The 14,387-nt window shown below is 41.9% G+C and overlaps 1 pseudogene; it reads left to right on the top strand.

Moving 5' to 3' along the window:
• Positions 1-1,685: 1,685 nt before the first annotated feature.
• On the top strand, positions 1,686-1,826 carry LOC147022768 (signal recognition particle RNA; annotated as a pseudogene).
• Positions 1,827-14,387: the final 12,561 nt, after the last annotated feature.

The following is a 14,387-nucleotide window of genomic DNA, read 5'->3' as shown; positions in this document are numbered from 1 at the left end:
TGGAAATGCTGTACTCACGTGTGTTCCTGGCAAAGCACAGAACTGCATGTAATGACACATCATCCCAACTGATTGGAAGAGGAGCCATGTTGTCCCCCTCTAGAAAGGGAATGGTGACCGCCAAGACTGCAACAACTACCGAGGGGTGACGCTGCTCTCAGTAGTGGGCAAGGTCTTTCCTCGGATAATTCTTGATAGGCTTCGTCACCATCTGCTCGAGCACCAGCATCCAGAGCAGTCAGGATTTACACCAGAGGTCAACAATTGACTGTATCCTGGCTCTTCGGGTCCTCACCAACCGTAGACGAGGCATTTTGTAGTTTCACCAGAGGAATTTTGTAGCCTATGTTGATCTCTGTAAAGCGTTTGATCCAGTGAGTCAGGCTGCCCCATGGAAGATTCTTGGTCTTCGTGGGGTGCCACCAAAACTGATCAATCTGATGTCTAAACTCTACTCTGGTTCTGAGAGTGTTGTGAGATGTGGTGATACTTATCTCTGACTTATTTCCAGTTGTTACTGGAGTTCGTCAGGGGTGTGTGCTGACCCCCACACTTTTCAGCGCTTGTACGGACTGGATTCTGGGGAGGATGCCGGACATCAAGTTGTGGTGCATCATTTGGGAATGTCAATATCTCTACCCTTGATTTCACAGATGATGCAGTCATCTTTGCGGAGACTAAATATAATATCCTTTTGGGGGCACTCGAGATGCTGAACGATGACTCAAAGCCACTGGGATTACAGGTTTCCTGGGTCAAAACTAAGATCCAGGCTTTCAATGACATATTGGATGCTGCTATTCTGTCTGTACCTGTTTTTCACGATGATGTTGAGGTCACAGAGAGATTCACTCACCTTGGTAGTAATATTCACGTCTCTGCCAGCTGTGAGCCAGAGGTCGACAGATGTCTGGGTCGGGCCTGGGGAGTTATGGATTCACTGGATCCTGAGGTGTGGCACTGCTGGTACCTGTGCGGGAATATGAAAGTCCGAGTCTTCTGATCCTTGGTTCTTCCAGTCTTGCTCTATGGATGTGAGACTTTGACTCTGACCAGGGATCTGAGAGGGAGATTTAATTGCTTTGGTACCAGATCTCTTCAGAGAATCCTTGGCTATTGCTGGTCACACTATTGTGTCCAACGATCAGTTGCTGAGAGAGACTCAAATGAGATTTGTTACCTGCATATTCCGTGAGCATCAGCTGCGGCTGTATGGACATGTGGCTCGTTTTCTTGACACTGATCCTGCTCACCAGATTCTCTCAGCGAGGGAGCCTTGTGAGTGGAGGAGGCCAATGGGCAGGCCGACCACGTTCCTTGTGGTTGCAGCAGATTGAGCAACATCTCAAGGGGATGGACCAGGCATCAGCCTGGGGGATGGCTAGATGGAGGCCCTTGGAGTACCGGTGGAAAGTGGATGCAGCAACGCGCTGCTCCGGTGCATGCTACCATACCTGATCTGACCTGATGAGACGGGTGTTCCTTGGGTAGGTATGGAATGATGCAGTCATTAAACTAGATGATGTTACACACAGGATGGATAAGATTTGGGGACATCTTGCAACTTGTAAGCTTGCTGGTGGCAAACCAAGACTTGTGGAATTTATGCAGGTGGCAAAACTGGTTCTTGTTTTGATGTCATGGGTCACATGGTTTGGGAGCCATATTGGATTTACCCTAAAAGCACTGGGCGTAGTGGCGTGCGCCTGTAATCCGGCTACTTGGAGGCTTGGGTTGGAGGATCGCTTGAGGACGGGAGCTCTGCGCTGGGCCGTGCTATGAGAGGGTGTAGGGCAGCCCGGAATCATGGCGAAACCCAATCCTTATCCCTGTGTCGTAAGAGGCGACCAGGGTTGCGTCAGGAAGGACATCCGGCGTAAAACCTGTGCCAAATCAGTATGCGGATCATAACGGACGATCCGCTGTGGCGACCCCTAACGGGAGCAGCCAAAAGAAGAAGAAGATTGGATTTACCCTAAAAGCTATAAAAATTATTCTTCTCCAGAACGGCTGGAAAGATCGAGGGGAAACTTCACAGAAATGTTCCCCAAGCCTTTGGTGGACAAGTTTGTTGGTGAATAATTGAGAGGTCACTTGGTTTGGTAGCCATATTGGATTGAAGAAAATATTAAGTAATGTTTTCTCTGGAACCTCTTGATAAATTGACATGAAACTTCACAATTATGATCTTGCAGTAATGGCGAATATATGTTTTAAATTTCAACTTGATTGGACACATGGTTTGGCAGCCAGAATGATTTAATATTATCCTCTGGGTTCTTTTTTTATTATATTTTATTATTTTGAATCAGGCTCACTTGGCTGTGCTTGTATGGGTTTGAGGGTAAAGGAGTAGCAGCTGAAATGTGAATCCTATCCAGGTTCCTCCTGATGACTTACTTCATCTTTGCTTGTTGCTTGTTTGGGTTCCTTATGATGATGAATGCAGGACTGTACCGATTTGGTCTTCTATTTGATTTGAATTGAATTTATTTTAATCCCATTCTAAATTCAATTGGACAATAATGAAAAATGTCATGGGTCAAGGTCAGGTGTCCAATCAAAGCGGCGTTGCATCAAAGCAGGACGTCTTGGTACCCGGTCATCACTGCCAGCAATTATAAAGTGGCAGTTCTAGTTGTGTCTTATTAATTACGTAACACACCAGCACACAAACACCACACAAAATACATTAAACAAAACATGTCCTGGCGACCGTCTGCAATCTCTGATTGCTCTCTCGAGTTGGTCATTGCATTTCTCTTGTCCATAACATATTTAAAGTTTGGAATATATTCACCAAAATTTTGTATCAATCATGTCTCTTGAGGTTCTGTCATACTTTATATTTATCCATCATACATACTTTATGTCATACTGTCATACTGAACTTTATTCTACACAAGACTGTCTGTATATATTTACACTGACCCCCTGAGCTCCAAACCCTTTACCTTTACCCAGTGGCCACTATGACCTCAGCATTTACCTATTGATTGTTAAAGCACAGACATCATCTTCCTCTTCTTTCGTATGCAGCACATAGCTGCAGGAAGCATCATTTGCTGAGGACGCAGAAGAACAGACATGTTAATAGTCGAATAGAATGTCACTTTTTTTTTCGTTCATGACACACAACATATGGTAATGATCTGTTTTGGTTTCTGGGAAACTTTATTGTCTGGTTTGTGGCCATACACTGGCTAACTTTAACCCATATGGCACAAAAACACAAGTTTTCCGCAAAATGAGTGGTTAAAATTTGGATAGTGGATGTGCAATTGGTTGGATTAAAGGAACCACAAGGTTAAAATTATTTGTATGAACGTCAGTGTATGGACATAACCTGATCTCTGGACATCCAATAAACAATTCAAAGGGACAACAGATTGGAACACGGGATACAACACAAGGAGCAAGAATAATACGTAGACCCATTGCTGGATGCTTTATAATTATTTATAGATGGAACTATGTTAATTCCACGAAATGTGCCAATGTGTTAACTTAAATAATTCATGCTTTGATTAAACCATTCTCCGTTACACCTGGACTCTTCTCTGTGAGCTTGTGAGAATGGCATATCGCAATCATTGTCCTCGGGGGCACTGCCGTGCAGGGAGAAAGCTAGGTGAAAATCAAGTTACACACCCACTTTTTTTTCTTTTTTTGGAAATGATAATAAGATAATTCTTTGAAAATCTTTTTGGGCAAAAAAATGATAGGCCTCACAAGCATCCTACTATTAATTTAGAACTGGTCACTGGCTTTGACACCAAAACAAATTTTTATTACAGACCCTCGGCATCAAAAATCTACATATATCGAACGAAGAGTTTCAAATGGAGCACCTAGCCACCATTAGAGAATTTAAATTGCATCAGATGTGGCAATAAATGGGAATTGTTGCTCCCAGCTTGCCATTTACGTTTTTGCCAGCTCCATCCCTACCCCGTTTAGAATTCCGTGCGGGCATGGACAACTTGCTCATAACAAAAGCTGTTTTACGAATGCACAAACATGTAGATTTTGGAGGACTGGTGTGTATAAAAGTTGCGTTTGCCACAAAGGTCATGAAGTTAGAACTTAAAAAAACAGTTCTGAGGAATGAAAGATCAAGTGACGCTAGGTGAGAAATTAGGTGTCGATGAAATATGTCACCTTAAAAGCTTGGGAATAACAGAATGAATTGGTGGCGTATGTTCCACAGAAATGTAGTGAGAGATCAGCAGATGTATTTGATGTGAAGATAGTGACAGAGGGTGGTTAATGCTTCTTTTTTTTTTTCTTTAAAAAAAAAAAAACAGTGATCTTAGTCTCTTTGGAAGAGTTTGTACATATAGTATCACATGCAGAAGAAAGACATTGATGTACGTTTACACATAGCCACCTGGATTTAGTTGATTATGTGAGAGCTGAATGGCTATTCCCTCCATTCACAGGTGAGAGATGTGGATGTGTCTTTCTTTATTACTTATATATTGAGTGCTTTTGAAATTTGCATGTGGTACATGTTTGGGAGCCTCATTGGTATGTGTTTCTGTCTGCGCTGTCACTGATAATTCACCAATTAGCGATGAAACCGGTCCGGCAGCTGAGGGGGGTGTGTGGCATTAGGATTCTCATGTGTGTACTATTTGTGAATGTCGATAGCTGTGGAGGAACTCTGGGAAGTTTGAAACAGCAAAGCGCTTACATTGTGTCGGCCTTCTTGGTTGCTTTCTGCTGCTTCTTCGGCTCGAAGAGCACAGGAGGTGTCAATTTATTTATATAATCCTAGCCACCTGAGTTTAGTTGATTAGGTGAGAGCTGATTGGCTATTCTCTCCATTCACAGGTGAGAGATGTGGGTGGGTCGTGAGTGTGTGTGTGTGTGTGTGTGTGTGTGTGTGTGTGTGTGTGTGTGTGTGTGTGTTTGTGTGTGTGTATGTGAATGTATTTATATATATATATATATATATATATATATATATATATATATATATTTATATATATATATATATATATATATATGTATATGTATATATATATATATATATATATATATATATATATATGTATATGTATATGTATATGTATATGTATATGTATATGTATATGTATATATATGTATATATATATATATATATATGTATATGTGTATATATATATATATATATATATATATATATATATATATATATATATATATATATATATATGTGATCCACAAATATTTTTTTCTGAATTTCCCGTGTTCATAAGGCTTGATTTTGTCCACTACCACTATGGATTTATTCTACAAAATTTCATGGCGATTGGTGTATAACTAGGGGTCGCTCAGAAAGTCAACTTTTGACCAAAACATCAAAAAACATTCGAGAATATTGGATTTTTTGTTTCAAACACTTTATTATTCCACAAGTTACATAAAAAGATGCAGCACACTGCACTCTGCACTTCAACACCGTCATCACACAGGTCACATTTCTCTGTCCGTTATCCTGTCCTCGGCCTAGTTCATCAAAAGGGCCTTTGATGGCTCAGGAAGGGCCTCGCGATGGTTCGAAACAAGTCGGAGTAGGTATTGTTTCTGTTCCTCGTCTTTCGTGAGTGTCTCGTTGTACTGCTGGACGAGTGGGATACCGTGCTCAGCAGTGTCGTTTACGACTTTCAGCCTCCTACATGCCTGCTGGAGGTCGGTGTAGCAGGGATGGCTCTCCCACTCGTTCGGCGCTACCTTTAGGAATTCGGAGGCCTTTTCGTGGCTTTTTTCACCCAACAGGGAGAAGAAGGTCATCGTTCGTTCTGTAACCAATCCTGGGATTTGTTCAGGCCCCGCAATCATGTCTGATGGAGGAATTGGTCGATGGTACTCGACAGCTTTTGGTCCGGCCAAATTGGTGACCATCTTCGACTTCGTCTCCTCGGTCACGCGATTGTCGAAGAAGGCGAACCCCACCAAGTGTTCCGAAAGGTACCACAGATGGTTCGAGAACGCTTTAACTGTCTTGTCCGATAATTTCCGATCCGGGTAACGTTTGAGCACATTCATGAACTGTATGTCGTTATAAGGAGCCCGGACCCCAATGGGTGCATCGTTCAAATATTTTACGTACGCCAGGCTCACAAACAAGGCAAAGTCCAGAATATTCTTGCTTTCCTTTTTTGTCAGTTTGAATTGATGGCGGAACAAGTAAATTTTTATAGCGTATATTCCTTTAGCCATCCATCGAGTGTGATGCATCACTCCTGGAGCCCGGAATCTGAAGGATCCGGCATCCGCATCACCACCTAGGAATTGGAGAGATATCTTCAGCAATTCCAGGTAATCGTCCCTCGGTTGTTGTTGGGTGATTGCGATCGGTAAATAATCCAACATCTCCACTCGCAGCTCAGCGAGTACTGGTTCATCAAAAACCGTACACACGTCGTACTGGTTATGATCCAAGTCTGCCCATTTCTTCTGGAAGCGTTTGAACAGAAGATCGTCAGGGCCAGAAGTTCCACCGAATGTGCAGACATAGGCGTGCGACAGAACTATTTCATGCATGTGGTGTCTACATGCAACCCACACGATTTCTCTCTCCATGTAGTTCTCAAGTCTGATGGAAGCACCTCAATGTAGGCCGGTATTGCTGCTCGTAGTATCAAAGACAATGCCATGACCCTGATCTTTAACTCCCCATTTTTCAATGCAAGCAGTTGCTTGCTGTTCGCCTGTTCCACTGGTTGCTTTTGGGACACCCAACAGTTTCTCTTCTCCGTTACCAGTAACCAACACCGCGATACGGTCGACATTTTTCTTTGAGCCGTCAATATCTGGTAAGAGTTTACCATCCCAGTGGAGAAGAAGAGGTCCTTTCAGGGAGAAGTCGTCTTCCTCGGTGGCAGCTGCTTCTCTACGTCCCTCCATACGAGAATGTCGTACAGAGCTCCGTGATAGGGTGATGTCGCCGATATCATGACCGAGGGCCTTGGCGACAGCTCCGGCCACGAACACAGCCCCGCAATCTGGCAAGTTCACGCGATCCAGCGCTGCTACAACATCCGGAGATCGGAAAATGTTCTTTGGTTTGGGATTGGATGAAGTAGCCGAATGAGCTTCTGTTTTACTGCAGCCAGGGGTCTCTGATGACGTTGAGGGAGCTATATATTCATCCTCCGGACTTTCAGATTCAGATTCACCTGACGTAGACGATAGCGGTTCGCTTTCAGTTACCTTCAGCTTGCAGCTTTCCCTTTCAGCGTAACGTTGCCGAGCTAAGTCTTCATTTTCGTCTCTTTTTCGTTTATTTTCCTCTCTAGAGGGGGTGACTAAATCAGCTCCAGCCATGCTACTCGAGAACACACTCTCTCGCTGACGCTCCAGGAAGTCACGGTCGGCACTGATCACTTTCTGACAATGCTCGAATAACTCCTCCAGGTCTGAGAGAAATAGATCATTGTTAATTTCATCAGTGTCGTTGTCCATTTTGCGATTTTTCTTTAGTTTTAGATATCTCTCCTGGAGCTTTTTCAGCTTATGTACGCATGCATCCGGACGTTGCGTGGGCAATCTCGCTCTATTCGACACCTCAATCACTTCACAACACGTGATTCTATAGCTCTCAGCAAGAGTATTTTTATCGGTAACATGGTGGAATTGTAAGAGGCGTAGAACATCCAGTCCACGTGGCAATCTTCCGGCAGAAAGCTGTGATATCGATGCTCCCAGTAGCCAGCTTTCGGAAGAAGAACTGAGTCCTGGCTTCAACGCCATCACTCAACCTAAGCCAAAGAAATGATGGACCAAAAATATCACATGATCAGCACAATATATTATTGAAGAGTGCGGCTGCTCGAGACACGCGAATCTAAACCAACCGCCCTCACCGTTCCCACTCGTGCTGCCACCCCCTTCCATCGCTGTAACGGAACCACCATCACGCTGCTGGTTTGGCAGGGGGTGGGGGGCAAGCAGGAGTACCAACAATTCATCTCAAAATTACACAAATTTCACTCATCAGCCAAAAATCCTCATCATTGAGCGACCGCTAAACGTTATCGTAGGACCACAACAATTCACAGGCAAATAAGTATATCATAGTGAACAAAAACAAGCCATGTGGAGGGAACATTCAGGTAACTTTATATTTTTCATCTTCATCATGGACCACCCTAATATATATATATATATATATATATATATATATATATATATATATATATATATATATATATATATATATATATATATATATATATATATATATATATATACATACATATTACACAAATACACTGATGAGCCAAAACATAACCATTGTCAGGTGAAGTGAATAACATTGATTATCTTGTTTCAATGGCACCTGTCAAGGTGTGGGATATATTAGGCAGCAAGTGAACAGTCAGTTCTTGAAGTCGATGTGTTGGATGCAGGAGAAATGGGCAGGAGTAAAGACCTGAGCGACTTTGACAAGGGCCAAATTGTGATGGCCAGATGACTGGGTCAGAGCATCTCTGAAACGGCAAGTCTTGTGGGGTGCTCCCGGTCAGTGGTGAGTACCTACCGACAGTGGTCCGAGGATGGACAAACCACAAACCAGCGACAGGGTGTTGGACACCCAAGGCTCATCGATGCGCGAGGGCAAGGAAGGCTATCCCATGTGGTCAGAACCAACATAAGGTCTGCTGTGGCACAAGTCACAGAAAATTGTAATGGTGGTCATGGGAGGAATGTGTCACAATCCACAGTGCATCGCACCCTGCTGCGTATGGGTCTGTGTATCCGCAGACCGGTCACAATGCCCATGATGACCCCTGTCCACCATTGAAAGTGCCTACAATGGGCACACGAGTGTCAGAACTGGACCCTGGAGCAGTGGAAGAAAGTCGCCTGGTCTGATGAGTCCCGTTTTCTTTTAGATCACGTGGATGGCCGTGTACGTGCGCGCCGTTTACCTGGGGAAGTGATGGCACCAGGATTTACTGTGGGAAGACGACAAGCCGGTGGAGGGCATGTGATGCTCTGGGCAATATTCTGCTGGGAAACCCTGGATCCGGCCATTCATGTGGACGTCAATTTGACACGTGTCACCGACCTTAACATTGTTCCAGACCAGGTACACCCCTTCATGGCAATGGTATTCCCTGATGGCGGTGGCCTCTTTCAGCAGGATAATGCACCCTGCCACACTGCACACATTGTACGGGAATGGTTTGAGGAACATGATGAAGTGTTCATGGTGTTGCCCTGGCCTCCAAATTCTCCAGATCTCAATCCGATTGAGCATCTGTGGGATGTGCTGGACCGACAAGTCCGATCCACGGCGGCTCCACCTCGCAACTTACAGGACTTGAAGGATCTGCTGCTAATGCTTTGGTGCCTGATACCACAGGACACCTTCAGGGGTCTTGTCGAGTCCATGCCTCGGTGGGTCGGTGCTGTTTTGGTGGCACACGGAGAACCAACAGCATATTAGGCAGGTGCTTATCATGTTTTGGCTCATCGGTATAATATATATATATATATATATATATATATATATATATATATATATATATATATATATATATATATATATATATATATATTTATATATATATATATATATATATATATATATATATATATATATATATATATATATATATATATATATATATATATATATATATATATATATAAACATATATATATATATATATATATATATATATATATATATATATATATATATAAACATATATATATATATATATATATATATATATATATATATATATATACATATATATATATATATATATATATATATATATATATATAAATATATATATATATATATATATATATATATATATATATACACAGTTAACACTGACCCACGGTCTTCACTCCAACCTGACAAATCTCTCAATCGAGGTTGCTGTAGATAAACCAGACATCATCTGTCCCTGACAGAAAACTTTCTCCCACCGGATGTCCCTGACTCATTAGTGTCTCTCCCTGACGATTGTCTCCTCCAATTTGATAGGCCTGAACCCCACACTGGCAGTGAAATGCACTTTACATCAACAACTCAATTTCTCCCTGCCCTTGAACTGCTCTACCACCTCCCAACCCCAGTAGTACTATTGACTGTGACTTCCCCTCCACTCCTACCTCTTGTTTGTCTTTATTTTGTACCATCATCCTAACAGTAACGACTCAATGTAAATCTCTCTCAGACAACATGGACCAACTTTTAACCACTCATTCCAACTTTCTCTGGTGATTTCAATTGTCACCATGCCAAAACCAGAAGGATTTTGTGGTCAGACGAGACAATAATTTAACTTTTTGGTCTAAATTCAAAGTGTACCGTCTGGTACAAGCCAAACACTGCACATCACCCAGTTAACACCATCCCTACTGTCAAGCATGGTGGTGGCAGCATCATGTTATGGGATGCTTTTCATCAGCACGGACTGGCAAGCTTGTCAGGATTTAAGGGACAATGGATGGTGCAAAGTATCGGAGAATCCTTGATGAAATCTTGCTCAAGTCAGCCATGAATATGAAACTGGGTCGGAGATTCACATTTCAGCAGGAGAATCAACTGAAGGGCACTCAGCAAGTGGCTTAAGCACTCAAGCAAGCTCTCCAATTAAATGGTTGATAAGGAATGGCTGGTCAGGCTGTGGCTGCATACTATATAGGATCCATTCCATCCATCCATTGGGACCATACTCTGTGCAGAGCATTGGTGCTCCCTAAGCAGTGTCCTTGGCTGTTGGGCACAATCCTGGAAGGGTTGCCACTCCGACGCAGGATACCAGCAAGCTGGTACTTATTTTGCTGACCTCAGAAGGATGACACACGGAATCAAACCCCACCTGCTATTAATTAAATGGCAGCGGGATTTGAACTCAGGATCTGAAGATCCCAAACCATGAAGCCAACACCAGGCACATCTTTAACTTTAAAGCAGGTCTTCACCGCACTTTATAGTTTATCCTCAGAAGAGTTGCTCTTTAACGTAGAACAACCATGAAGCCATCCCAAAGTTTAATCACTCGTGATATAAACATTGTAGATAATCCTCCACGTTGCCTGCTCATCTGTGCACGCGTCACATGGTATATCGTTTGCAGTCCGTGCAAACATAACTTTATCTTAAAATGTCAGTTTTTCACCAGATTTGCTTCAATTCCCTGTAGAGCACCTCGCAAAACTTCCGAAAATATAGACCCACATCTGGCAGACACTATGGATAAGCAGTCCCTCTGGGGGACAGGGCATGAGGTCAAGCAGTGAATGCATGAAGTCATGCAGCTCAATGAAGCTGGTTAATTTTGGCACATTCTTAAATCTTTTGTTCACTCAATATAATTCTCCAAACAGAAGCGATATGTATACAGCGATTCGGAGCTCTAATGAACAGACAACTATACCGTCATCCACCGCAGTGTGCTCGGAAAGCAGCTTAAGCACTCGAGCAAGCACTCCAATTAAACATTTGGCAAGTGATGGCTATGTCTGAATGTCCAAACTTTGTCCGGATGAGACAAATAAACACTTTTTCAGTCGTCAGAATTGCTGCTAAGTTCAATTCTGGAACTAAAATTTCATAATTCAGTTTAGTTTTATGAGATTCTCAAGGTCATGGCATGTGCGGAAATGAAATAAAGCCACAAACGCTGGTGTCTCTGGACATTTATAAGCATTGTAATGTACTCAGCAATTTGTAGCTATGATGAATAGCGATTGGATAATATGAATGAAGAAAGTGGAAAAAAAAAATAAAACTTTATCGTTAAATTGTTGCAGCCTGTTCCAAGTCAAGGCGTGGTTGAGCAGGCCAAAAAATATGGTGGCTTCAGACCCCAGCGAGGTTGCCCATGAGTCTCTCTCTCCTCTCCTCTCCTCTCCTCTCCTCTCCTCTCTCTCTCTCTCTCAATCTCTCTCAATCTCTCTCAATCTCTCTCAATCTCTCTCAATCTCTCTCAATCTCTCTCAATCTCTCTCAATCTCTCTCAATCTCTCTCAATCTCTCTCAATCTCTCTCAATCTCTCTCAATCTCTCTCAATCTCTCTCAATCTCTCTCAATCTCTCTCAATCTCTCTCAATCTCTCTCAATCTCTCTCAATCTCTCTCAATCTCTCTCAATCTCTCTCAATCTCTCTCAATCTCTCTCAATCTCTCTCAATCTCTCTCAATCTCTCTCAAACTCTCTCAAACTCTCTCAATCTCTCTCAATCTCTCTCAATCTCTCTCAATCTCTCTCTCTCTCTCTCTCTCTCTCTCTCTCTCTCTCTCTCTCTCTCTCTCTCTCTCTCTCTCTCTCTCTCTCTGTCTGTGTGTGTGTGTGTGTGTGTGTGTGTGTGTGTGTGTGTGTGTTGCGCTGCCGCTGATGCAGTGTCCCCCTTACCAGTACACTGGTGCTCATTTTGCCAACCTCGGAAGGATGACAGGCTGAGTCAACCTCCTTGTGTATATTAATTCAGCGGCTAACGGGGCTTGAACTTAGAATCCAAAAATCCCAAGCCGCCACCCTAACCACAAAGCCAACATGAGGCTTGTAGGAGACACCTTAAGACCCTAAAGAGCGAGGTGGCCGAGAATGCACCTGATAAAAGGATATAATTAAATAAGACTGTTAATTATCTTCAAAAGGGGTGTTTTAATTAACCCAAACACCCAATTTTCACTTTTCCACTTCCTTGGAGTTTCATTGTTATGCATACAAAGTTTCAGGCTGCTCGGTTTCATGGTTTTGGAGTTGTGGAGGACACACAGACACACACACACACACACACACACACACACACACACACACACACACACACACACACACACACACACACACACACACACACACACACACACACACACACACACATTGTTAGTATAGATTTAGTAATGATATATTTTCATACTGTTCCATTAATTTGAGCATTTAAATTAAGGCTAATTTGCGATTAAGAATTTTTAAAACCTGCATGCTGTAAACTGGAACTAATTGTTTGTAAACTTTTCCCATTAAGAAGGTCAATTAATTTGTAATGTGCAGATAGTATATGTTCAACGCTGATTTCCACATTCTAATTCAAAGCTATTAATATAAATTAACGGTTTTTTAATGTTTATGGGGCAACTTAGCATAACAATTGTGCATTTTGTGAGGAAAGCACCAAATTTTGCACACTAGTAGCCTAACATATTATGAACAGATTTGGATATTGGGCCATCTCAAATTCAGCCGCTGATGGCTGTGGCAGCCATTTTCCACTGCCATCAAAAATTTTGACATGGCCCAATATCCAAATCTGTTCATAATATGATAGGCAACTAGTGTGCCAAATTTGGTGCTTTCCTCACAAAATGCACAATTGTTATGCTATATTTAGCTAAGTTGCCCCACTATGCTATCTTTATGTACCTTGGAATAGTTTCTAACAAGGATAATTTATCTTCATTTTAAAACGACAATTGCATTCACAATGACTGTTGCTTATTGGATATTTCATTTTACCCTGTACTGTGCCATAGAGTAACATCATCGGACAATCATTCATTTGTCATCCATTCATCAATCATGCATCCTTCGTAATCCCATCATTATTCATTCATTCACTCGTTATTTATTGCCCATTTATTATTCATTCAATACTCATTCCTCATTATTCATTATTCATTCATCCACCATACATTCGTCATTCATTCATTACATTCATTCACCATTACAGCCGATTTTATTTCTAAGCTTTTTCTTTTTCCTGATGCTTATTTTGTTTGCCCTTTTGTTTACTGTTAAATTACGAAACGGCTCCATGAACATCACTTTTTTCTGTTGTTTTGGTTGTGTCATCTCGATGATCTGGAGAAGGTACATACTTGACCTGTGTTCGAAGAGAAAAGCAAGCTTTTCGATGAGGACTGGAAAGGGGTCAGTTGCCCTGCCTAACTGCATGGACTATTGCATGCATTTCCAACTTCATACCAACAATTTTAAAGATTGGCCCATATTTTCTCCAACTTTATTACGTACACACGTATACATCATTACCTCGGCCACCGAAGATGGACGGAGGTTATGTTTTCATTCCTATTTTTTGTCTGTCTGTATGTGAGCAGGATATCTCAAAAGGTTATGGATAGATTCAGATGAAACTTGTTGGACAGGTTGCGTGTTTGGCAAGGACAAATTGATTCGATATTGGTGAAGATACAGATTTGGATATGATAATGTTTTCAGTGATTCTTCACCATTGAGAGAAAGGGCCAAAAACTATATGTATATGCAGGTATATGTATATGCAGGTATATGTATATGCAGGTATATGTATATGCAGGTGTGTATATATATATATATATATATATATATATATATATATATATATATATATATATATATATATATATATATATTAGCCTGGTGTTG

Source organism: Eptatretus burgeri, chromosome 7 (genome assembly GCF_056783735.1).
Source record: "Eptatretus burgeri isolate ZD-2024b chromosome 7, Ebu_testis_v1, whole genome shotgun sequence".
Taxonomy (NCBI): domain Eukaryota; kingdom Metazoa; phylum Chordata; class Myxini; order Myxiniformes; family Myxinidae; genus Eptatretus; species Eptatretus burgeri.
Note: the sequence above shows the minus strand (reverse complement) of the source record. Positions and strands in the feature narration are given on the sequence as shown.